The sequence below is a fragment of the Heterodontus francisci genome, chromosome 34 (genome assembly GCF_036365525.1).
Source record: "Heterodontus francisci isolate sHetFra1 chromosome 34, sHetFra1.hap1, whole genome shotgun sequence".
NCBI classification, from domain to species: domain Eukaryota; kingdom Metazoa; phylum Chordata; class Chondrichthyes; order Heterodontiformes; family Heterodontidae; genus Heterodontus; species Heterodontus francisci.
This window is the reverse complement of record NC_090404.1, coordinates 25782536-25807856: the sequence shown is the minus strand read 5'-3', so window position 1 is coordinate 25807856 and position 25321 is coordinate 25782536. Positions and strand designations below refer to the sequence as shown.

Below are 25321 nucleotides of genomic sequence, written 5' to 3'. Positions count from 1 at the left end.
AATTGGTCTGCCATTTCTTCCTTCTCCATTATAAATTTCACCGTTTCTGACTGTAAGGGACCCACATTTGATTTCACTAATCTTTTTCTCCACATATCTATACAAGCTTTTCCAGTCAGTTTTTATGTTCTCTGCAAGCTTACGCTCATACACTATTTTCCCCTTCTTAGTCAATTCCTTTGTCCTCCTTTGCTGAATTCTAAACTGCTCCCAATCCTCAGGTTTGCTGCTTGTTCTGGCCATTTTATATTTCTCCTCCTTGGATCTAATACTATCCCTCATTTCTTTTGAAAGCCATGGTTGAGCCACCCTTCCTGTTTTATTTTTGCACCAGACAGGAATGAACAATTGTTGTAATTCATCCATGTGCTCTTTAAATGCTCGCCATTGCCTATCCACTGTCAACACTTTAAGTAACACTCCCCAATCTATCATAGCCATCTTGCACCTCATACCTTCACAGTTTCTTTTATTTAGATTCAGGACCCTAGTCTCAGAATCAACTCTCTCACTCTCCATCGTAATGAAGAATTCTATCATGTTATGGTCGCTCTTCCCCAAGGGACCCCGCACAACAAGATTATTAACTAATCCTTTCTCATTAAACAATACCCAGTCTAGGATGGCCTGTTCTCTAGTTGGTTCCTCAACTTATTGGACAAAAAACCATCACGTAAGCACTCCAGGAATTCCTCCTCTACTGTATTATTGCGAATTTGGTTTGCCCAATCTACATGTAGATTAAAATCACCCATAATTACAGTTGCACCCTTATTGCATGCGTCTCTAACTTCCTGTTTAATGACATCCTCTACATCACCACTGCTGTTTGGGGGTCTATATACAACCCCAACGTGTTCTGCCCCTTGGTGTTTCTTCGCTCCATTCATACAGATTCCACATCAGGATTCTCTGAGCTAATATCCTTCCTCACTATTGTATTGATTTCCTCTTTTACGAACAACACTACTCCACCTCCTTTCCTTTTTTGCCTGTCTTTCCTAAATATTGAAAAGCCTTGGATGTTCAGTTCCCATCCTTGGTCACCCTGCAGCCATGTCTCCGTAATTTCAACTATATCGTATCCATTTACATCAATTTGCCTTTTTGTTTCCAGTCTTTCGTTACTATCCTTATTTCTTCCTCCTCAGTCTCCCCGCTCAGGTTTCCATCCCCCTGCCATTCTAGTTTAAATCCTCCCCAACAGCATTAGCAAATGCCCCTGCGAGGACATCGGTTCTGGTCCTGCCTAGGTGGAACCCGTCCTGCTTGTACAGGTCCCACCTTCCCCAGAACCGGTCCCAATGTCCCAGGAATCTAAATCCCTCCCTCCTGCACCATTTCTCCAGCCACACATTCATCTGGTCTATTCTCCTGCTCCTATACTCACTAACACATGGCACAGGAAGTAATCCTGAGATTACTGCCTTTGAGGTCCTGCTTTTTAATTCAGCTCCTAACTCCTTAAATTCATCTTGCAGGACCTCATCCCTTTCTACTAACATGTACCACAACCACTGTCTGTTCACCCTCCCCCTTCAAAATGTCCTGCAGCCGCTCAGAGACATCCTTGACCCAAGCTCCAGGGAAGCAACATACCATCCTGGAGTCTCGTTTGCGGCCACAGAAACGCCTGTCTGTTCCCTTTACAATTGAATCTCCTATCACTATGGCTGTCCCAGTCTTTTCCCCCCACTGCTCCCACTCATGTGTTCCTCTATTTTACAGGAACACCGAGACTGATGCCCTGAGGCTCCTCCCACAATCCCAGGGCCTTCTATTCCTGACAGTTATGGAGAACGGGTATTCAGGGTGGTCTAGACAGGACAACAAACTCCCCTTCATAGACACATGATCCTGACTGTGAGGTAATGGTGCGTGCGTCTGGGAGAACGATGGGTGGACACAGTGTATGTTGTCATTTTAATGAGAATCCTACCCTCAAGAAATAAACTACACCCAAGAGTGAAATTAGGACATTCAATTAAACATGAAATTTAATTTGGAGCAAATCAGATCTGGGATTGTCTTTCTCACACATGGATGTTGAGATGGTCCATGTTATCGGGGCTGGTGGAACTGCACAGGCCCACTGGGAGGTGACAGAAAGCCGAATTAAACACAAATGTATAATTTTCATTATTTAATTTTACAATGAGACTCAGTGGATATTTCCTGTCGAGTTACCGTTCAGCTGAAGGGAGATTAAGTTTTCACATCACCAATCACATCAACGTTCACTATATCGAACAGTCCTGCTAAACTTTCCTGCAAGTTCCTTTAACAGGACACTGGTGAACTTCACATTCAGAAATGTAAATGTACAAGGAGTTTAGAGTATAACTTAGGTGGGGGTGGGGAGGGTCTGTGATTACTAATCCATTTGAAAAGGGGTCCTTCAAGAAAAAAACTGTGAATCACTGCTGTAGATTTGATGTGACTGCATGTACTCACTGTAATTCTCTGTAACTCTATGTACTCACTAATTCTCTGTAACTCTATGTACTCACTGTAATTCTCTGTAACCCTATGTTACTCTCTATGACTCCTGACGTGGCTGGAAAAGATTCCGCTATTATCACCACAATGGTAAACCATCTTCTTTTCCAAAGATCTCTCAGCTTCTCTAATGGCTGCTTTTGTCTCCCTCGGTTGTGGGTGATATTTGTTCCTATTCTCCTGGAAACTAAATTCATCTTGTTCCAAACTGGGTTCAATGTAAGACAGTTTGGGGAGTCAGGCGTCATTCACCCCTAGACCTACACCGGCAGGTAAAACCCCAGACAGTTTCTTATTAAGGATTCCTCTGGTTCCTCACCATGTATCTGTCAGGATTCTGTTACAATCAGGTGAGAAAGATGTCCAGGGGTCCCTCTCAACCTTCACCTGGTCTTACCTCAACAGGGTTTCATTTTTAAAAACACCGTGGTTTTAGCTCCTCCTTGGTGAAACATTTGTTCATCACTTTCCAATTATAAGGCAAAGAAACCAGCAGAAACAGGTTTTCTTAGATTGAAAGAAAGGTTGAAATTTATTAAACTTAAACTCCAATTTTGTTAATGCCTACGGATACATGATGCGACCACGCTAGTATGCGTACGTGATACACACATGCAGATAGAGACAGAAAAGAGCAGAAGAAAAATAAAGTGGAAAAGTTTGAGACAATCTCTGAAGAGGGTTTTTGTTGTGGTTCTTCGAGCTCACTGTCGAGTCTTTGGTTGTAGGTAGATCTTGATTTTCGTTGGGGCCCTGTATTCTTCTTAAACCTTGTTTGCTCTGGGAGAATTTTCTCTCTTGGGACTCGTGTCTTCAGTGGATTTGGAGTTCCGTGAGAAAGAGATGGCAGCAGACAGGAGAGGCTGTGGCGAGCCAGCCAGGAGAGGTCTTTTCAGTCCAGGAGCAAACAGACACTCTGAATTCAAACTGTTTGTACAATTCAGAAAAACCCAGGTTGCCAAGCAGGTTAGTCATCTGACTAGCTGGTCTAACCATGTCTGTTTGTGGATTCTCTGGTCTTAGCCAACCCTGGAATGTCTCTTCTTACACACAATACCTGGTGTTCAAAGTCCATTGTGGATTAAATTGGAGCAGGGAAAAACCCCTTTGTATTCCAAGCACTGGCTGTTAGTATGCCAAAAAAAAAATCTCCAGCCAAGGGCCTGGTGATTTTTTAAACAAGTCCTTTCTTCACTTCAGCAACAGTTTGAAATTTAATGTCCATTTGGCAAAATTAATATGTCTCATTCTTGGCAGCTGGCGGTTCAGCATGACAATATTGAAACCCAGCTTTCTTACCGTCCACACCTGGAGGCCCCACTCCCTGAGCCTACAACCTTCAGCAGGATTAGTGGTGGAGTTCCACAGTGGGAGTGATCCCAGAGTAACTGTCAGGATCACACACCCCGTGGATGTTCCAGGTTGTGTATTTTTAGTTATCCTGGTGTCTAACACTCACACATCAATAAAACAGGGAATTCCTGGAAACACACTGCAGATCCTTCTTTATCTGGAGATCAAATGTCTGTTGTATAATTGTACCAGCAGTTAACAGGCTCCTGTGAACTCCTCCGTCTGCTATTTTAATGCAGACTTTAACCAATTAATTTTAAACAGGTTTATTTTAAATGAGTTAACACCTGCCTTAAAACGGTAACACTCAGGAGTGTCACACAAACACATTAAAGATTTGTAAAATTATTACCACAGTCATTTTCAGACTGGAAACTTAAACCTGCCGTTTCACTTTCAGTCAGGAACAGATCCCAGTTTTACACCAATCTCTGATTTGACAGCACGTTTCCAGCATTCACCGTTGTTCTTCCTGACTCTAAACACAGTTGTAAAGGAGCCTTCTGTTCCGTGCCCAGGAGCTCTGAACCATGGAAGAGAGCGGCTGGGACACATTTATGACAGGCCTCAGGATTAACCCACACAGGGACTTTGCTGTCAGTGAAGAGAGACGAGAAAGACCAAAGTGCCGTTTGTCCCTCTCAGTGTGATCCTGATGGACTGTGTTCAGACTGAAGTTCTGTTCCTGCCGTACGATCCTCCCCCCAGATTGTCCTTTCTGAGCTCCAGCCAGGTGATGCTAAACACTCGTGGTTAAGACAACAAATCAACAGTGTGTTTAAAACAAAGCTGATTTGTTTCACGTTTATCCAAAATATTAAACTCCAGCCAAGTTAATGGGATTAGTCTCATCAGCAAAAACAAACCCCAAATGTTCAACAGAAACATAGAAAAGGTATGGCACAGAAGGAGGCCATTCAGCCCATCATGTCTGCACTGCCCGTTAAGAGTTATCCAGTCCAATCCCACTTTCCAGCTCTTGATCTGTAGCCTCGTAGGTTACGACTCCTCAATTTCATATCCAAGTACTTTTTAAATGTGATGAGGGTTGCTGCCTCGATCACACTTTCAGACAGTGAGTTCCAGACACCAAACCCCCAACCCTCTGGGTGAAAAGATTTCTCGACTGTCTTCCAGTCCTTCTGCCAATTACTGTAAATCGATGTCCCCTGGTTATTGACTTCTCTGATAATGGAAATAGCTCCTTCCTATCCACTTTATCTCAGCCTCCTCTGTTCCAAAGAAAACAACCCTAGCCTAACCAATCCTTCCACAATACTAAAATTCTCCAATCCTGGCAACATCCTTGTAAATCACCTCTGTATCCTCTCTAATACAATCACATCCTTCCTGTAATGTGATGACCAGAACTGCACAGAGTACTCCAGCTGTGTCCTAACCAGTGTTTTATACAGTTCCAGTATAACATCCCAGCTCTTACATCCTATGCCTCACCCAATAAAAGAAAGCATCATGTATGCCTTCTTAACCACCTTATCTACCTGTCCAGCCACCTTCAGGAATTTGTGGACATGCATTCCAAGATCCCTCTGTTCCTCTGCACTTCTCAGTATCCTATCATTTATTGTGTATTCTCTGGCTTTTTTGTCCTCCCCAAATACATTACCTCTCACTTCTCAGGATTGAATTCCATTTGCCATAATCTGCCCACCTGACTAGTCCATTGATATCTTCCTGCAGTCGACAGCTTTCTTCCTCACTGTCAACTACACAGTCACTTTTTATCTCATCTGTAAACTTCTTAATCATGCCCCCTACATTCAAGTCTAAATCACTGAAATATACCACTGTGGAACCCCACTGAAAACAGGCTTCCAGTCACAATTGAGTCCTGGATGTGATTAACAGCAGCATTAACAGCAGAATCCAACCCCTGCAGTCATTTGTGAACTCGCTGGTGTTTCAGCAGGATCGATGACTGAGTGAATCTCTTCCCACACATGGAGCAGGTGAACGGCCTCTCCCCAGTGTGAACTCGCTGGTGTTTCAGCAGGCTGGATGACTGAGTGAATCCTTTCCCACAGTCTAAACAGGTGAACGGCCTCTCCCCAGTGTGAACTCGCTGGTGTGTCAGCAGGTGGGATAAGTGAGTGAATCCCTTCCCACACTCAGAGCAGGTAAACGGCCTCTCCCCAGTGTGAACTTGCTGGTGTTTCAGCAGGCTGGATGACTGAGTGAATCCCTTCCCACACTCAGAGCAGGTGAACGGCCTCTCCCCAGTGTGAACTCGCTGGTGTGTCAGCAGGCTGGATGACCGAGTGAATCCCTTCCCACACTCTGAGCAGGTGAACGGCCTCTCCCCAGTGTGAACTCGCTGATGTGTCAGCAGGTCGAATGAAGTAGTGCATCCCTTCCCACACTCAGAGCAGGTGAACGGCCTCTCCCCAGTGTGAACTCGCTGGTGTGTCAGCAGGAGGAATGACCGAGTGAATCCCTTCCCACACTCAGAGCAGGTGAACGGCCTCTCCCCAGTGTGAACTCGCTGGTGTGTCAGCAGGCTGGATGACTGAGTGAATCCCTTCCCACACTCTGAGCACATGAACGGTCTCTCCCTAGTGTGAACTCGCTGGTGTGTCAGCAGGCTGGATGACTGAGTGAATCCCTTCCCACACTCGGAGCACGTGAACGGCCTCTCCCCAGTGTGAACTCGCTGGTGTGTCAGAAGGTGGGATGACTGAGTGAATCCCTTCCCACACTCAGAGCATGTGAACGGCCTCTCCCTAGTGTGAACTCGTTGGTGTGTCAGCAGGTTGGATGAAGTAGTGAATCCCTTCCCACACTCTGAGCAGGTGAACGGCCTCTCCCCAGAGTGAGCTCGCTGGTGTATCTGAAGATTAGATAACTGAGTGAAACCCTTCCCACAGTCAGAGCAGGTGTGCAGCTTCTCCACAGTGTGAACCCGCTGGTGTTTCAGCAGGGTGAATGAACAGGTGAATCCCTTCCCACACTCAGAGCAGGTGAACGGCCTCTCCCCAGTGTGAATCCGCCGGTGTTTCAGCAGGGTGGATGACTGAGTGAATCCCTTCCAACACTCACAGCAGGTGACTGGGCTCTCCCCAGTGTGAGTGCGTCGATGAATTTCCAGCTCACATGGGTAATTGAATCCCTTCCTGCAGTCCCCGCATTTCCACAGTTTCTCCATGGTGAGGGTGTCCTTGTGTCTCTCCAGGTTGGATGATCAGTTGAAGCCTCGTCCACACACAGAACACGTGTATGGTGTCTCCCCGCTGTGAATGGTGCGATATTTTTTCAGGCTGTGTAACCGGTTAAAACTCTTTCCACAGTCAGTACACTGGAACACTCTCACTCGGGTGTGTGTGTCTCAGTGTGGTTCCAGTCACACTGATGTTTTAACTCTTTTTGCACAGTCAAAATAGACAAACACTCCTCCCACATTCAAAAGCCAATGATGTCCACATCCTGATGTATCAAGTGACTCTCACAGATCTTGATGTGATTTTTGGCTTGACATTCCCATCTGCAAATCCTCCCATTCATATATCCTGTAAAAAGGAGTTTACAAAAGCCACCACTGTCAGTCAGGATAGAAATTCAGAACATTCTCCCCTCCTGCTTCCTGGCCCAGGATGGCTGTGCATGCACCTGCTGCACATTCCCCTTCAATCTACCTCCCTTCACAATCTCACATTGGAAACTGTTGGACCCGAGGGGCCTGGATAGAGTGGAGGGAAGGGTCTCTTCACCTTATCACAGAGGTCAGTGATGAGGGGGCATAGATTTAAAGCAATTGATAGAAACATTAGAGGGGAGATGAGGAAAAACGTTTTCACCCAGAGGGTGGTGATGGTCTGGAACTCACTGCCTGAAAGGGTAGTTAAGGCAGAGACCCTGAACTCATTCAAAAGGAGTCTGGATATGCACTTTAAGTGCCGTAATCTGCAGGGCTGTGGACCAAATGCTGGAAGGTGGGATTAGAATGGGTGGATCATTTTTCGGCCAGCACAGACACAATGGGCCAAGTGGCTTCTTTCTGTGCCATAAACGTCCTATGATTTCTATGACTGGGCTCAGAAGTACTCGGGGTTAAACCCAGCAGCTTCTGCTCCATCTTCACTCTAACTCCAACTGATGCAACAAAAGAAGACCTACACAGGAGGTCGGGGACCAATGTCCACATCTGACACCCACCCAGAGACAAACCGGCTCTTAATTGGCCCGTCTGTGTTTCTGAACTCAGTTCGGTGAACAATGCCCGCGGTAAAATAAAAGCAAAATGCTGCAGATGCTGGAAATCTGAAATAAAAGGAGAAAATGCTGGAAATGCTCAGCAGGTCAGGCAGCATCTGTGGAGAGGGAAACAGAGTTAATGTTTCAGGGGCATCGATCTGCCGGAGCCTGCAGCCTGGAACTCACAGAGTGGGAGAAGGAGGAAGAATGAGGAGAGGCAATATAGTCCAACACTCACAGCAACCTACAATCCACCGACATTACCGGGATAGGGAGACAGAGTTTAGAAACACTCAGCAACACGACTCCAGTAAAACATCCCAGGAGGAAAAGGGGGAGCAGTGTGTGCACCTGCCCTGATATCCCCCTCCCCAGGCCTGTCAGTCAAACCCCCCAACTCCTCCCAGTCCACAGCTCAGCCTATCAGCTTCCTGCACCTTGAGCCAGCCCCGCCCAGGTGTGGCCCAGTCCAAGGGGAGTCTTTGTGGAACCGGGGAGGGGGGGAGGGGGGACCTCCTGCCCTGTGCTGTGTCCCAAATGGTTCCTCCCTCCCTCCCCCAGGCCCCTTTATAACTGAGCTCAGTTTCCCGCATCTCCCGCCCCGCTCGGTGCAAACGCGGGACCGGGAGCTTCTTATTGGGGGTGTTGAGGCCCACACGCTTACCGACTGTCGATCCGACTCTCACTGCGCATACTCCAAACACCTCTGACCTGACGCCCCGTCAGAGAAAGAGGGGGTGGGGCCGCCTGCTCGCCACGCCCCTAACTTGATCCGGTTCGGCCCGTCAGTCCGCACGGTCCGCCAGCCCCGCCCCCTCTTCCTATTGGTCCGCAGCCGCCGCCAATCAGCGGGTAGCCAGGAGGTGTGAGCTGAGCATGCGCGGCCGGCAGGGTCTGAGCCAGAGAGCGCGGTTGCAGCAGGTGAGAGGGAGGCGGGTTAATAAAGCCCGGGGCTCGCAGGCTGCAGACACACCGAGTGCGGAGTCAGGAGACAATTTAAACAGCGAGATCACAACAAGATCAACCCCCAGCCGCGGCTTCCACCGCTTCCCTCCGGCCCCAATCTCAACAAAGAACAGAGACTGTCCCAAAATCCAGGAGAAGCAGGGAGCGTCTCTAAATGGAGGCGAAATGAGGACTGGTCAGGAAGCGAGTGCAAATGGAGGAGAAATGGAGATTGGGCAGGGAGCGTCTCTAAATGAGCAGAAATGGGGACTGCTCAGGGGGCATCTCTAAATGGAAGGGAAATGGAGACTTGGTAGGAAGCATCTGAAATGGAGGAGAAATGGTGACTGATCAGGGAGATACTGCAATTGAAGGAGAAGTGGAGACTGTTAAGGGAGCATCTTTAAATGGGGATTGGTCAAGGAGCACCTTTCAATGGAGGGAAATGGGGACTGGGCAGGGAGTGTCTGCAAATGGAGGAGAAATGGGGAGTGGGTGGGCGGGGAAGCTTCAGAAACACCCGGTGTAGACGGAATCCGGTTTAAGAACCTCCAGGTGTCACATTTGCAGCTGTGGAACTTTCTCTTGGTAACAGGCCCAGGTTAACGGCCACCATTCCGGTAAAGAATGGGAAAGTACAATTTGCGGCAATCTTGGCACAGGAAGACCAAGAGGGCGAGGCCTCAGTCCCTGTTCCCAACTGTTCCTAGCGCCCAGGACAGAAAAGCATTGGAGTCACTTGTGTGTCCAGAGGGGACAGTGACTGGAGCCTGTGCAATGTGGATACTGGAGCTGGACAGGGGCAATTGTATCAGATCCGCAGCAGGTGAGAGATCGCTGAGTGCAGGAGAGGAATGGAGCCGGCAGGGAGGCTTCAGAAACACACGGTGCAGGCCTCAACACCCCCAACAAGATGTTCCCAAGCAGGGCGGCAGCTGCGGGGCTTCTCCATTCCTATAGTGCGGTGACCAGAACTGCGTGCAGTATCCAGCTGTGTCCTAACCAGTGTTTTATACATTTCCAGCATAACCTCCCTGCTCTTATATTCTGTGCCTCGGTTAATAAAGGCAAGTGTCCCGTATGCCTTCTTAACAGCCTTATCGACATGCTCGGCCACCTTCAGGGATCGATGGACATGCACTCCAAGCTGTCTCTGTTTCTCTACTCTTCTCAGTATCCTCCCATTTATTGTGTATTCCCTTGCCTTCTTCACTTTTGCCATATGTATTACCTCACACTTCTCCGGATTGAATTCCATTTGCCACTGTTCTGCCCTCCTGACGAGTGCATTGATCTCTTCCTCCAGTTTACAGCTTTCTTCTTCGTTGTCAACCACACGGTCAATTTATGTATAATTTGCAAACTTCTTACTCATACTGAGGCAAAGAGTGCGGTTCCAGCAGGTGAGAGGGAGGCGGGTTCACAGAATTGTTACAGTGCACAATGAGGCCATTCAGCCCATGATGAATGCACCAGCTCTCTGACAGAGCAATTCATTCTGTTTCAATCCCTCCCCCTCCCACAGTGACCCTGCACATTCTTCATTTTCATATCACAGTCAAATTCCCTTTTGAATGCTTCAGTTGAACCTGCCTCCACCACACTCTCAGACCCCATTTCCTACCTGTCTGTAACAGGGGACTGAGTGTAATGTATCAAGGATACTGATAATACAGAGTTAGGTGGGAAAGTAAGCAGTGAGGAGGACACAAACAGGCTGCAGAGGGATATAGACAGGTTGGCTGAGTGGGCAAGAACATGGCAGATAGAATACAATGTAGTGAATAGAAAGTCATCCACTTTGATAGGGAAAATAAAAAATCATTTTTTTATGAATGGTGAGAGACTGAGGAATGTTTGCATTCAGAGGGTCCTGGTGTCCCCCGTATGTGAATCACAGAATTTGAAATTCTACCATGTTATGATCGCTTCCCCTAGAGGATCCTTAACTACAAGATCTCTTATTAATCCTACCTCATTACACAGGACCAAATCTAAAATAGCCTGTTCCCGGGTAGGTTCTGCAATGTATTGTTCGAAGAAACAATCCCTGATGCACTCGACAAATTCGTCTTCCATGTTACCCTTGCCAATTTGATTTGTCCAGTCTATATGCAGATTAAAATCTCCCATGATAATTGCAGTGCCCTTCTTACACGTCTCCATTATTTCCTGATTAATACTTTGTCCTACAGAGAGGCAACTCCTTGGGGGCCGATAGACCACTCCCACCCATGATTTCTTTCCCTTGCTATTCTTTATTTCCACACAAGGTGATTCTACATCTTGATCTATTACACCTATATCATTACTCACAACTGCACTGATCCCTTCCTTTAATAATAAAGCTACCCCACCTCCTTTTCCTTTCTGCCTATTCTTGTGGAATGTCGAATATCCTTGAACATTGAGTTTCCAGTCCTGGTCATCCTGCAACCACATCTCTGTGATAGCTATCAAATCATATTCATTTATTTCTATCTGTGCCATCAGCTCACCTATCTTGTTACAAGTGCTATGTGCATTCAGATAAAAGAGCCTTAAGCTTTGACTTATTACCATTTTTACCTACTCTGGTTCTAATTTCTGATGTACTCTTATGCTTGTATTCTCTGTCCCTTCCTGTCACTCTCTGATTAATGTATGCCCCTTCACTACCCTGCACCTCGGCTCTCTCTTTACTTTTCAACATTTTTAATTTACTTTCAATTGAACTCTCCCTCACACCCCCACCCACTATTTAGTTTAAAACCTTATCTACAACCCTTGTTATACGATTCGCCAGGACACTGGTCCCAGCATGGTTCAAGTGAAGCCCATCCCAATAGAACACCCCTCTCTTTCCCCAGTACTGGTGCCAGTGTCCCATGAATTGGAACCCATTTCTCCCACACCAATCTTTGAGCCACACATTTACCTCTCTAATCTTATGTACCCTACGCCAATTTGCATGTGGCTCAGATAGTAATCCGGAGATTATTACCTTTGTGGTTCTGCTTTTTAATTTAGCCCCGAGCTGCTCAGAGTCCCTCAGCAGAACCTCTTTCCTAGTCCTACCTATGTTGTTGGTACCTACATGGACCATGACAACTGGATCCTTCCCCTCCCACTCCAAATTCTTCTGCAGCCCAGAAGAGATGTCCTTAACCTTGGCACCAGGTTGGTAACACAGCCTTCGGGACTCTCTATCTTTGCTGCAGAGAACAGTATTTATTCCCCTAACTATGCTATCCCTTTTTACTATTACATTTCTCTTTTCTCCCCGCACTGAATGGCGATCTGAACCACGGTGCTGTGATCAGTTCACTCATCCTCCCTGCAGCCTGTGCCCTTGTCCACACTGGGAGCAAGAACCTCGGAACCTATTGGATAAGGGCACTGACTGAGGCTCCTCCAAAGCTAAATTCTGGATCCCCATACCTTCCTCACTCGCAGTCACACCCTCCTGTCCCTGACTACGGTCCAGATTTGATGTAATTAATCTAAGGGGTGTGACTGTCTCCTGAAACACAGTGTCCAGGTAACTCTCCTTCTCCCTGATGTGTTGCGGTGTCCGCAGCTCAGACTCCAGCTCATCAACTCTGAGCTGAAGGTCCTCGAGCAGCCAACACTTGCTGCAGATGTGGTCACCGTGGATCACACCGGCGTCCACCAGCTCCCACATACTACAGCTACAACACATCACCTGCCCAGCCATCTCTACTCTATTTAATTAATTCATTTGCATCTCAGTATTTAAAAAATGAGTTGTTTAAGTGTACTCTTAACCTGTAATGACATCTCCTGATTGAAATCACTTGGCCAAAACAAAAGAGACACGAAAGAAATACCCACCAATCACTTACCAGCTGTCCTGTGACGGTCACACTTGGATTTTTGTTGGTTGAGCAGGTCCACTGTTCCCACACTCGCCGCCACCACTTCTGTTTTCTCTCTCTCCCACTCTCTCTCTGGTCTCCAACTCTGTTCCTTTTGGTGTGCTTTTGAAAGCTCTGCTCCCACTGTGTTTTTTCTCTCTCTCTGTTTTAAATGGGTGACCCCTTATTTTTAAACAGTGACCCCTAGTTCCTGATTCTCCCTCAAAAGGAAACATCCTTTCCACATCCATCCTGTCAAGAGCCCTCAGAATCTTATATGTTTCATTCAAGTCACCTCTTACTCTTCTAAACTCCAGTGGGACAAGCCGAGCCTGACCAACCTTTCATTCATAAGACAACCTGCTCATTCCAGGTATTAGTTGAGTAAACCGTCTCTCAACTGGTTTCAACACATTTACATCCTTCCTTAAATAAGGAGACTAATACTGTACACAGTACTCTGGATATGGTTTCACCAATGCCCTGTTTCCAGGCGTCTAGATTACTGGTTCAGTAACATACCTACTCTACTCCATCACTTCCTATGAGGAGAGATTGAGTAGACTAGGTCTATATTCCCTGGAGTTTGGAAGAATGAGAGGTGATCTGACTGAAACATAATAAATTCTTAAGGGACTTGACAGGGTAGATGCTGAGAAAATGTTTCCCCTGTCTGGGGAATCTAAAACACCGGGTCACAGTCTCAGGATAAGGGGTCGGTCATTTAGGACTGAAATGAGGAGAAATTTCTTCACTGAAAGGGTTGTGAATCTTTGGAATTGTCTACCCCAGGGAGCTGTGGATGCTCAGTCGTTGAGTATATTTAAGACAGAGATTGATAGATTTTTGGGTACTGAGTGAATTAAGGGATATGGGGATAGTGCGGGAAGGTGGAGTTGAGGTAGAAGATCAGCCATGATCTTGGTGAATAGCAGAACAGGCTCGAAGGGCCAAATGGCCTCCTCCAGCTCCTATTTCTTATGTTCATTAAACCTCAGTCTGGTTCCTCTCAAGCTGCTGAGTGAGTGAATTAAATCTTTCTTGACAAATCACCAAGATATCAGACTACAAGTCATGCCCAAAACATCATTTATTGGTTACAAACCACAACTTAGTTAAATCTGGGCACACAGACACTTTATAAACATGTATAAACACATAGAAATGTAATCAGAGTTATCCAGCAGTTCAGCACTAATCGGGAAAGTATTTCACAAAAACAAGTAACAAATGCAGGCGTGAGAGTGGACAAAGTCTAAAAGGTCTGAAAATTAGTGCCCGAAGACTTAAAAAGTCTATTTTTTTTCCACCAGGAATCATGTAATTATAGCACTATTATTGAAGCAAACTGGTTGAGTAATGGTAATTTCATACAATTTTATATATGTAATGAATAAAATTGCACTGTACTCAGAATACAATTTCATGAGACTTACCTGACAGCTGATAATTGGTTTTTGCAGAGCTTCATGTTCTCAATGTCCTGCTTCTGCCTATTTATAGCTTGTTCATGTAAAAGGTGTTCTGTGAAGATGTGTCAGCTTTAATGGAAAGCAAAACAAATAAACATACCAGATGGCACGTTCTGGTACCTTGGTAAGTGATGTGCACTAATCAGTAGGTATATAAATTTAATAAAAAGTAAACACTTGGAAACATTGACAATCCAGAAATTTGAACATAAGCAGGGTAATTTTTCTTATGACATATATAGTTATCAGAACGAAGCAGAAAGTAAAACCAGGTAGGGAGGATTGTATACCAGTTATACAGCCTGTCCAATTTACTGTCCATTAACTTAAATAGACAGGAATATCACATACACTCTGTTAGGAACATGTGATACTCCCGACCCAATTTTCTTTTGGACTATTATTTACCTCCAAGAACAAAAGAAGAAAATAACCTTATTAACTTTAGGAAATGTGGTGCCTCTGGAGATAGAATGCTTGTTTTTAAATATCATGACTCATGGTAGATTTTATAATTTAAAATAATTATTCACATTATAAAGATTCTAAACTAAAATAATCTTGTTTGCAGTGCAGATCTCATTATAATTTTAATGAAAACTAATTATAAATATGGTTTCCTCTTCAAATGCAATGTAAAAATTGTCCCAGATCTTGCTAGTGACAGTGGAAAAGTAATGAGACTAGTGTTGTACCTCTGGGAAGCAAATCCTGCACTCCGGGTCCCACTACCTGGTGGGACGTCCTGCCCCATGTGCCCAAAGATCTGCAGGTCGAGAATCGGCCTGTTCAGTGACCTGAAGACCCATGGCAAAAACTCATGACTTTGACTAGACATCATCCTCGAATCGATGGACAGCCGATGATAACCTCTGCAGTAACAAGTTTGAGGTTCTGTTCCATCATCCCCAAATCAGGCTCAAAAGTTTGGTAATGGCACTGTGACAATGCAGCAGGTCCAATGGACAGCTGTATATCCCAACAGTGATGAATACTTCTGGTTTCTGTACTACTGAATGAATTGGTGCAGTGGCAGCTGCATTTAACAGCAAGGTGAGCTGAAAATCATAACTATTGTGTTGGTTTGGAGAAAGGCAGCACTCTGTATATACATATTCATACATGTACAGAGTATTGTGCCATCAGCCTCAGAAACCCAGTGACCATTTATAGTGACTGCAGAGAGCTCACAGGATAGTTGTACTGTAGCCAAGACACAGCACTTGTGGTGCAGGACAGTCTTTTCCAGATAATCTGAAGCAATGCCAAACTACACATTGAAGAAAGATGGCCAGATTATATTCCTTACCTTGCATGAATATGGTGCGAAAGACAGCTTCACACTGACTCAAGGTTTACAGCTGTGTTGTCCAACCTTTGAGTGGGGGGCCACATTACAATTTTTGTCTTACATGGAGGGCAGATGAGCCAATTTCGGGAAGATAGAGGCATTAAAATGTATTTATTAATCAAAACAACAACAAAGGTGCATTTTTGTGAGGAAACTTTAAATGAGGAGACTAATTTATTGACTTACTTTCTGGTCACTATGTTGGTCATTAATTTCGTGAGACACCTGGCATTTTTGTGCCTGCACAAGTACTCAATGTTAGCCCACACACTTGTAGTGATGCAGAGTACTCTGGATGGATGTAATTCTGTCAAGAGTGATCTTGATCACTCTCCCTCTCTCGGTGCCCCCCCCCACCCCCCATCCGCTCTCTCTCTGCACCACCCATCTCTGTCTGTCCTCCTTTTTCTCTGTTCACTGTCTCTCTCTCTCTCTGCCCCCTCTCCCTCTCTCTGCCCCCTCTCTCTCCCTACCCCCATCTATCTCTCTTCCTGACCCCTCTCTTTCTCTCTCTACCCCCTTCTCTTTCTCTCTGCCCCCTTGTCTCTCTTTCTGCCTCCTAACTCTCTACACCCCCTTTCTCTCACGGCACCCTCCTCTTTCTCTTCTGCACCCCCCCCCCCCCCCCCGTCCCCGCCGCGCTCTCGTCCTCCCTCTCTACCCCACCCTCTCTCTGCCCCATCTCACTCTCTGCACCCCACTCTGCTCCCTCTATTTGCCCCCTTTCTCCCTCTGACTCCCTCTCTTTCTGCCCCCAACTCTCTCTCTCTGCCCCCTAACACTCTCTCTCTCTGCCCCCTAATGCACTCTCTGCCTCCCTCACTCTCTCTCCCCCCTCTCTCTGCTCCACTCTCTCTCTCTGCACCTCCCTCTCAGTCCCCTCTCTCTCCCCCTCCCTCTCTCTGCTGCCGTCTCTCTCTGCCCCCATCTCTCTCCGCCCCACCCTCTCTCTTTGCCACACCATCTCACTCTCTGCCCCATCTCACCCTCTCTGCACCGCCTATCTGCCCCTCTCTCTATTTGCCTCCCTCCCTTTCTCGCTCTCTCTGCCCCCCCTCTCTGTGCCAGCCTCTCTCTCTCTCTGCCTGCTCACTCTATTTGCCCCCTCTCTCCCTGCCCACCTCCCTCTCTGTCTCCCTTTCTCTGCTCCCCTATTTGCCCCTTCTCTCTTTCTACCTGCCTCTCTCTCTGCCCCTCTCTCTCTACAACCCCCCTCTCTGCTCCCTCTCCTTCTATTTCTGCCCCCCTCTCTTCCCCATCCACACACTCTCTGCCCCCTCTCTCTCTCTCTCCGGCCCCTCTATTTGCCCCCTCTCTCTCTCTGACCTTATCCCCCTCTCTTCCTCCTCCTCTCTGCCCCCTTTCTCTCTGCAACCCCCCCCCCCCCTCACTGATCCCTCTCTTTCTATTTCTGCCCCCCTCTCTTCCCCATCTACACACTCTCTGTCCCCTCTCTCTCTCACTCTCCGGCCCCTCTATTTGCTCCCTCTTTCTCTCACTCTCTGGCCCCTCTCTTCCCCCTCCTCTCTGCCCCCTTCTTTCTCTCTGCAACCCCCCCTCTCTGCTCCCTCTCTTTCTATTTCTGCCCCCCTCTCTTCCCCATCTACACTCTCTCTGCCCCCTCTCTCTCTCACTCTCCGGCCCCTCTATTTGTTCCCTCTTTCTCTCACTCTCCGGCCCCTCTATTTGCCCCCTCTCTCTCTCTGACCTTCTCCTCCTCTCTTCCCCCTTCTCTCTGCCCCTCTGTCTCGCCCCACCCCCTCTCTCTGCCCCCCTCTCACTGCCTCCCCCCCACCTCTCTCTGACAGTTGCAGAGAACAGGGATGTTCAGCAGACGGTTGATCAGTTTTTCTTCAATCTCAAGTCAGTTTCACAGGTGACAGATCCTGACATTGGGAACAGCAGTTTCTGAACTTTGGACAGATCCGGAGTTTTCCAGCAGGCTTTTTAAGAAGTCCTGAATCTGTCTGAAGTTCAGAAACTGCTCTTCCCGATGTCAGGATCTGTCGGCTGTGAAACTCAGCGTGATTTTTTTAAAAAGCCGGTCTGCAAAAAAACGACAAAAGGAAATTTCTCATCTCCAATAACGGACCCTTGATGAGGATGAGGAATGGCCCAGGTACAGTTTACACCCGAGGGCTGGATGGAAACCTTTGGCAGGCTGGATCCGGGCCCCTGGGCCTTATGTTGGACAGCCCTGGTTTACAGTGTGGGGCAGTAGACAGTGAAAGTGGAGATGAACAATGAATGGAATTCAGCCATACACCTGAGCAAACCGATAAGTGGAAATTCCAGATCACTTCAGTTGCTGCAAAGCACAGGATATATTGAGTTTATACAGTTCATGCTCACTGCAGGATATTCACATTCAGTAACCAGTTTGTGCAGGGTTTTCAGAAATTATTTCAGACACACACTGCTGTGTAAATGGAAGCAAGTTTCAAATTCCTATTGACAGACCAATGTTTTTGCTGCAGACCAGCGACTTGCCAGCTACTGATCCTGCACCAGTAATTTTAAACCATGTCAAATGAGCTGTGTCAGTTCTCAGGTGGTCTCTGCTAAGATATCCCATGAAGGCAAAAACAAACATTGGGAATTGCTCATACATACAAACATACGAATTAGGAGCAGCAGTCGGCCATTCGGCCCCTCTAGCTTGCTCTGCCATTCAATAAGATCATGGCTGATCTGTTTGTGTCATGAATTCCACACTCCCATCTACCCCCGATAACCTTTGACTCCCTGGTCTAACAAGAATCTATCTACCCCGCCATTAAAATATTCAATGACTCCGTCTCCACCACCTTCTGAGGCAGAGAGTTGAAAAGTTGCACAACCCTATGAGACAATATTTCTCCTCTTCTCTGTCCTAAAAGGGTGACCCCTAAGTTTTAAACAAAGCCTCCTTAATTCTGGACTCACCCACAAGAGGAAACATCCTCTCCACATCGACCTTTCATTACCGTTCAGGATCTTATAAACTTCAATCCAGTCTCCCCTCACTCTTCTAAACTCCAGTGAAAACAAGCCCAGTCTGTCCAAACTTTCCTCATAAGACAACCTGCTCATTCCAGGTATCAATCTAGTAAACCTCCTCCGAATCGCCTCCAATGCATTGACATCCTTAAATAAGGAGACCAAAACTGCACACAGTATTCGAGATGTGGTCTCACCAATGCCCTGTATAACTGAAGCATAACATCCTTACTTTTATTTTCAATTCCTCTCATAATAACGGATACCATTCCATTAGCCTGACTCATGCACTAGAATACCTTGATCCCTCTGCACCTCTGAGTTCTGCACTCGTTCTCTGTTTAAGTAATACTCTGCTTTTTTATTCTTCCATTTTCCCACATTATACTCCATCAGCCAGATTTTGTCCAGTCAATCAACCTATCTATATTGGTCTGCAACCTCCTTATGTCCTCTTCACAACATACTTTCCTGCCTATCTTTGTGTCATCTTCAAATTTAGCTACCATGCCATCACTCCCCTCATCTAAGTCATTGATATAAATTGTAAAAAGTTCAGGCCCCAGCACAGACCCCTGCAGGACTTCACTCGTTACATCCTGCCAGTCAGAAAAGGAGCCATTTATGCAGACTCTCTGTTTTCTGCCAGCCAGCCAATCTTCTATCCATGCTAATATGTTACCCCCTACACCATGAGCTCCTACTTTGTGCAATAACCTTTTTATGTGGCACCTTGTCAAATGCCTTCTGGAAATCCAAGTACAGCACGTCAACGGGCTCCCCTTTATCCACAGTGCATGTTACTCCTTCAAAGAACTCCAATAATTGGTTAAATATGATTTCCCTTTCACAAAACCATGCTGACTTCCTTGAGTTTTTCTAAGTGCCCAGCGAAAGCCTCCTTAATGATCAATTCTAACACTTTCCCAATGACAGGTCTGTGTATACACACACCTCCTTTTTAGCCATTTACAGAAGACTGACACACTGAAGTTGTGAAGGAGTATGCAGTTCCACCCACTTGCTTTCCTAGTTGAAGTTCATTTCCACCGGGGTGTAAGAAAATAAAAAATAAAGACGACTTAAAAACAGCTTTGTGGCTGTCCGGTATTAAAGAAGTCAGAACTGTCAGTGGTTACAGATGGAAAGGGAGAAGCCAATGGTGGATTTCCGAAACCCCAATATCAAAATTCCGTCATTGGCAGAAACCTCTCATCCCCGGATTACTTGTGCACTCGCTGGTGTTTTAGCAGGTAGGATAACCGAGAGAATCCCTTCCCACACTCTGAGCAGGTGAATGGCCTCTCCCCAGTGTGAACTTGCTGGTGTCTTAGCAGGGCAGATGAAGTAGTGAATCCCTTGCCACACTCTGAACAGGTGAATGGCTTCTCCTCACTGTGAACTCGCTGGTGTCTCACCAGGGTGGATGATCAACTGAATTCCTTCCCACATTCTGAGCAACTGAACGGCCTCTCCCCACTGTGAACTCGCTGGTGTCTCACCAGGGTGGATGACTGAGTAAATCCCTTCCCACATTCTGAGCAGGTGAATGGCCTCTCGCCAGTGTGAACTCGCTGGTGTTTCACCAGGGTGGATGACTGAGTAAATCCCTTCCCACATTCTGAGCAGGTGAACGGTCTCTCGGCTGTGTGAATGCGCTCGTGTATAGTGAGATCAGATGATTGCCTGAACCCAGTCCCACAGTGAGAACACCTGAATGGTCTCTCATCAGTGTGAACACGTTGATGGGACATCAGTTCAGCGGAACTTTTATCCCAATTCCCACAGTCCGGACATTTAAAAGGTCTCCCCGCAGTGTGAGCTCCCTAATGTCTGAGCATGTCAAATGATTGAGTGAATCCCTTCCCACACTCGGAGCAGGTGAACGGCCTCTCCAGGGTGTGACCGCATGGATCAGTTTCCAACTCAAATGGATAATTCAATCCCTTTCCACATTCCCCATATTTACATGGTTCCTTCCCAGTGTGACTGTGTGGAAGTGAGCAGAAAGGTATGGCACTATGCTTAATGGGAAATATAGCCAAGTTAGGAATAGTAGCTTTGCTGAGCTTTGATTTTAAGTGGCAGAAACCACAATGAAATAGTTAAAAGTAAAGGCAGAGCGTGTGAGACAGTAAAGACTAGCCGACACTGGTAATTGCAAGGCCATCTGTTCTTTATGGCCTGATTGTGTGACTCCCTCTGGTTTGGAACAAATGGACTCCTGTGAATCAAATGATGTCCATCCCTGTGTGAGTGATAAGGAGTGCTAGGCCCCTCTTATCTTCGTGAACTGCCACGACTTGATGTAGCTGCACACTGCACGAAACACTCAGGAATGTACACCTAATAGAGATAGCAGGATGCGCCGCAATTACTTGTCACAGGGTAGAGACAGACTCATGATCAATGTAGGAAGTGAGACCAGCATGGTTATTGATGATTCCTATGCTCTTGTTAATTAGCTTGCTTATCCGCTTTGTTTTATCTTGCTGGTACAAAACAATATTTTATTAGTAACAAGTATGTATTGAGAATGGAGTGTATTGTAACCTCAGTAACAGATGTACTGCATGTCACCACGTGGGTGAAGTTGAATTGTACCGCACTGATTGGTTAAACAAGGAGGTGTAGCATGAATCTTAATGTATAAACAGTAGTACCTGTATCAAAAACTTCACTTACTCTGGGGGGGGGACCCGACAGACTCTGGTGGAGTCAGTGCCACTGTTCTCAGAGTAAGTCCGCTGGCGACTGCGCAAATAAAGTAATTGATTTTACCTACACATCCGACTCGGTATATTTACTGAACCAGACTGAAGGCAAAAAGAACTCAGATTCACAACTGCACTTGTGTTTTGACAGGCCAGATGATCGGCTGAAACCTCATCCACACACAGAACACATGTACAGTTTCTCCCCACTGTGATCGCTGCTTTTTCCTTTCAGGTTCAAACTCCGGTGATATTCGGGTTATGATAAACTGGACGACTCCTTCAGATCCTGATCTGATGTTTGATTTGCATTTCACGGCTGCAATTCCTCCCCTTCTGAAACCCTGAGAAATTGATTTAAAACAGAAAATAAAGAGTGTGACAGAATCCACAAAAACACAAAGGCAGGTTGTGAAATGGAGCTGAATGAATCTGGTAATTTATGGGGCCGACACTAGGAAAAAGTGACCATGAAAGCTGCTGGATTGACGTACAACCCCAACTGGTTCACTAATGTCCTTCAGGGAAGGGAACCTGTCACCCAGTCTGGACCTACACAAGAGTCTGCCTTCTATGGGAGGAAAGAGAGAGGAAGAGAGAGGTCGGAGGAGGAGAGGAGACGTATTTTATATATCTACAACAAGACCAGAAGTTTGACAGAACCTCCCAAACCCTTAACTTCCAGCATCTAGGACCAGGATAGCAGGTGTATGTGAACACCATCACCTCCAAGTTCCCCTCCAAGTCACACATCATCCTGACTTGTCTGACGTCCAGTACTGGATGAACAGAAATTTCCTCCAATTAAATATTGGGAAGTCTGAAGCCTTTGCCTTCAGTTCCTGTTACAAACTCCACTCCCTGGTCACCAACTCTATCTGTCTCCCTGGCAACTGCCTGAGGCTGAACCAGACCGTTCATAACCTTGGTGTCATATTTGGCCCCGAGATGAGCTTCCAACTGCATATGTCCATATCTCAGGAATGCAGTAACATCTGAATGTGTAAAATGGATTAAAAGCCTCTACAGAAATACTTGTTACTCTTTTATATTGAGTAGATAGTGTCTGTTTAGCAACTTCATCTCCCCTGGAATCTACCCCCATTGATAGTCTCACATTTGAAATTGTTGGGCCCGACTAGGCTCAAAAGTACTGGGGATTAAACCCAGCAGCAACTCTCCACATACATCCCTCCACCGCCATCACTCGCTCCACGCTTTCACAATGTGCCTGCGCACTCGGTACCTGACCTCTGAGCTCACAATGTCCGGGTGATTGACGGCAGCTCCAGACCAATAGCAAGAATGGCAGAACGAACAGGCCCCACCCCCTCCCCGGCGCAAGCCCCGCCCCACATTTGATCCGATTCTTTGGAGGACCCACACCCAGAGCGGTCCTCTAGCCCCGCCCCCGCTCTTCCTGTTGGTCCGGAGCTGTTGTCAATCAGCCGGGCGAGCGGTGTGAGCTGAGCATGCGCGGCCAACAGGGGCTGAGGCAGAGAGCGTGCTTCCAGCAGGTGAGAGGGAGGCGGATTCACAGAATTGTTACCGTGCAGAAGGAGGCCAGTCGGCCCATCATGTCTGCACCGTCTCTCCAAAAGAGCAATTTACTTAGTGCCATTCCTCCACCTTCTGGCTGTATCCCTGCACATTCTTCCATTTCATATAGCAGTCTAATTTCCTTTTGAATGCTTGAATTGAACCTACCTCCACCACACTCTAACACAGAGCATTCCAGACGTTAACCACTGGCTGTGCGAAAAAGTTTTTCCTCATTTCACTTTTGCTTCTCTTAACAAATACTTTAAATCTGTGCCCTTTCATTCATAATCCTTTCACAAGTGTGAGCAGCTTCTCTCTATCTGTCCAGACCACTCATGATTTTGCATCTCTCCATTAAATCATCTCTCCGCCTTCTCTTCAAGCAAAACAGTCTTAACTTCTTCAATGTATCTTCATAACTGAAATTGTTCATCCTTGGAACCATTCTCGTGATTTTTTCTGTACTCTTGCCAAAGCCCTCACGTCTTTCCTGAAGTGCGGCTCCTAGAACTGGACACAATACTCCAGCTGAGGCTGAACTAGTGTCTTATACAAGTTCAACACAAATTCCTTGCTCTTATACTCTATGCCCCTATTAATAAATCCCAGGTATGCTTTCCTTAACTGCTCAACCTGTCCTGCCACCTACAATGACTTATGCACAGACACCCAGGTCCCTCTGCTCCTGCACCCCCTTTAGAATTGTACCCTTTATTTTATATCATCTTGCCATGTTCTTCCTGCCAAAATGAATCACTTCAAATTTTACTGCAGTGAACTTCATCTGCCACCTGTCTGCCCATTCCACCAACTTGTCAATGTCCTTTTGAAGTTCGAAACTATCCTCCTCACAGTTCACAACGCTTCCAAGTTTCGTATCATCTCCAAACTTTGAAATTGTACCCTGTACACCAAGGTCTAGGTCATTAATATATATCAGGAAAAGCAAGGGTCCCAACACTGACTCCTGGGGAACTCCACCACAAACCTTCCTCCAGCCCCAAATGCATCCATTAACCACTACTCTTTGTTTCCTGTCACTCAGCCAATTTCATAGAATAGAAAGAATCATAGAAAGTCTAAGGCACATAAAGAGGCCATTTGGCCCAATGTGTCTGTGCCGGCCAAAAAATAATCCACCTATTCTAATCCCATCTTCCAGCATTTGGTCCACAGCCCTGCAGATTACAGCACTTAAGGTGCATATCCAGACTCCTTTTGAATGAGTTGAGGGTTTCTGCCTCAACTACCCTTTCAGGCAGCGAGTTCCAGACCATCACCACCCTCTGGGTGAAAAAGTTTTTCCTCATCTCCCCTCTAAATTTTCAGCCAATTACTTTAAATCTATGCCCCCTAGTCTCTGACCTCTCTGCTAAGATGAATAGACCCTTCACCTCCACTCTATCCTGGCCCCTCAAATTTTTGTATATTGCAATCAGATCTCCCCTCAGCCTCCTCTGTTCCAAGGTGAAAAACCCCAGTCTGTCCAATCTTTCCTCAGAGCTGCATTTTTCTAGTCCTGGCAACATCCTCATAAATCTCCTCTGTACCGTCTCTAGTGCAATTACATCCTTTCTGCAATGAGGTGACCAGAACTGCACACAGTCCTCAAGTTGTGGCCTAACCAATGAGTTATACAGTTCCAGCATAACCTCCCTGCTCTTATATTCTATACCTTGGCTAATAAAGGAAAGGATTCCATATGCCTTCTTAACCATGAGTGTTTAGCATCACCTGGCTGGAGCTCAGAAAGGACAATCTGGGGGGAGGATCGTACAGCAGGAACAGAACTTCAGCCTGAGCACACTCCTTCAGGATCACACTGAGAGGGACAAACGGCACTTTGGTCTTTCTCGTCTCTCTTCACTGACAGCAAAGTCCCCGTGTGGGTTAATCCTGAGGCCTGTAAGAAATGTGTCCCAGCCGCTCTCTTCCATGGTTCAGAGCTCCTGGGCACGGAACAGAAGGCTCCTTTACAACTGTGTTTAGAGTCAGGAAGAACAACGGTGAATGCTGGAAACGTGCTGTCAAATCAGAGATTGGTGTAAAACTGTGATCTGTTCCTGACTGAAAGTGAAACGGCAGGTTTAAGTTTCCAGTCTGAAAATGACTGTGGTAATTATTCTACAAAGATTTGTGTGACACTCTGAGTTGACCATTTTAAGGCAGGCATTAACTCCTTTAAAATAGACCTGCTTAAAACAAATTGCTAAGTCTGCATGGTAGCTCCTGGTACAATTATACAACAGTCATTTAATCTCCAGGTAAAGAAAGATCTGCAGTGTGTTTACAAGAATTTCCTATTGATGCGTTCATGTTGGACAGCAGGATACACAACCTGGAGTATCTACAGAGGTGTGATCCCTACAGTTAATCTGGGATTATACCCGCTGTGAAACT

General features: G+C 46.4%; 1 pseudogene; it reads right to left on the bottom strand.

Annotated features, from left to right (window-relative positions):
* Positions 1–3028: 3028 nt before the first annotated feature.
* Positions 3029–23354, bottom strand: LOC137348749 (zinc finger protein 585A-like; annotated as a pseudogene).
* Positions 23355–25321: the final 1967 nt, after the last annotated feature.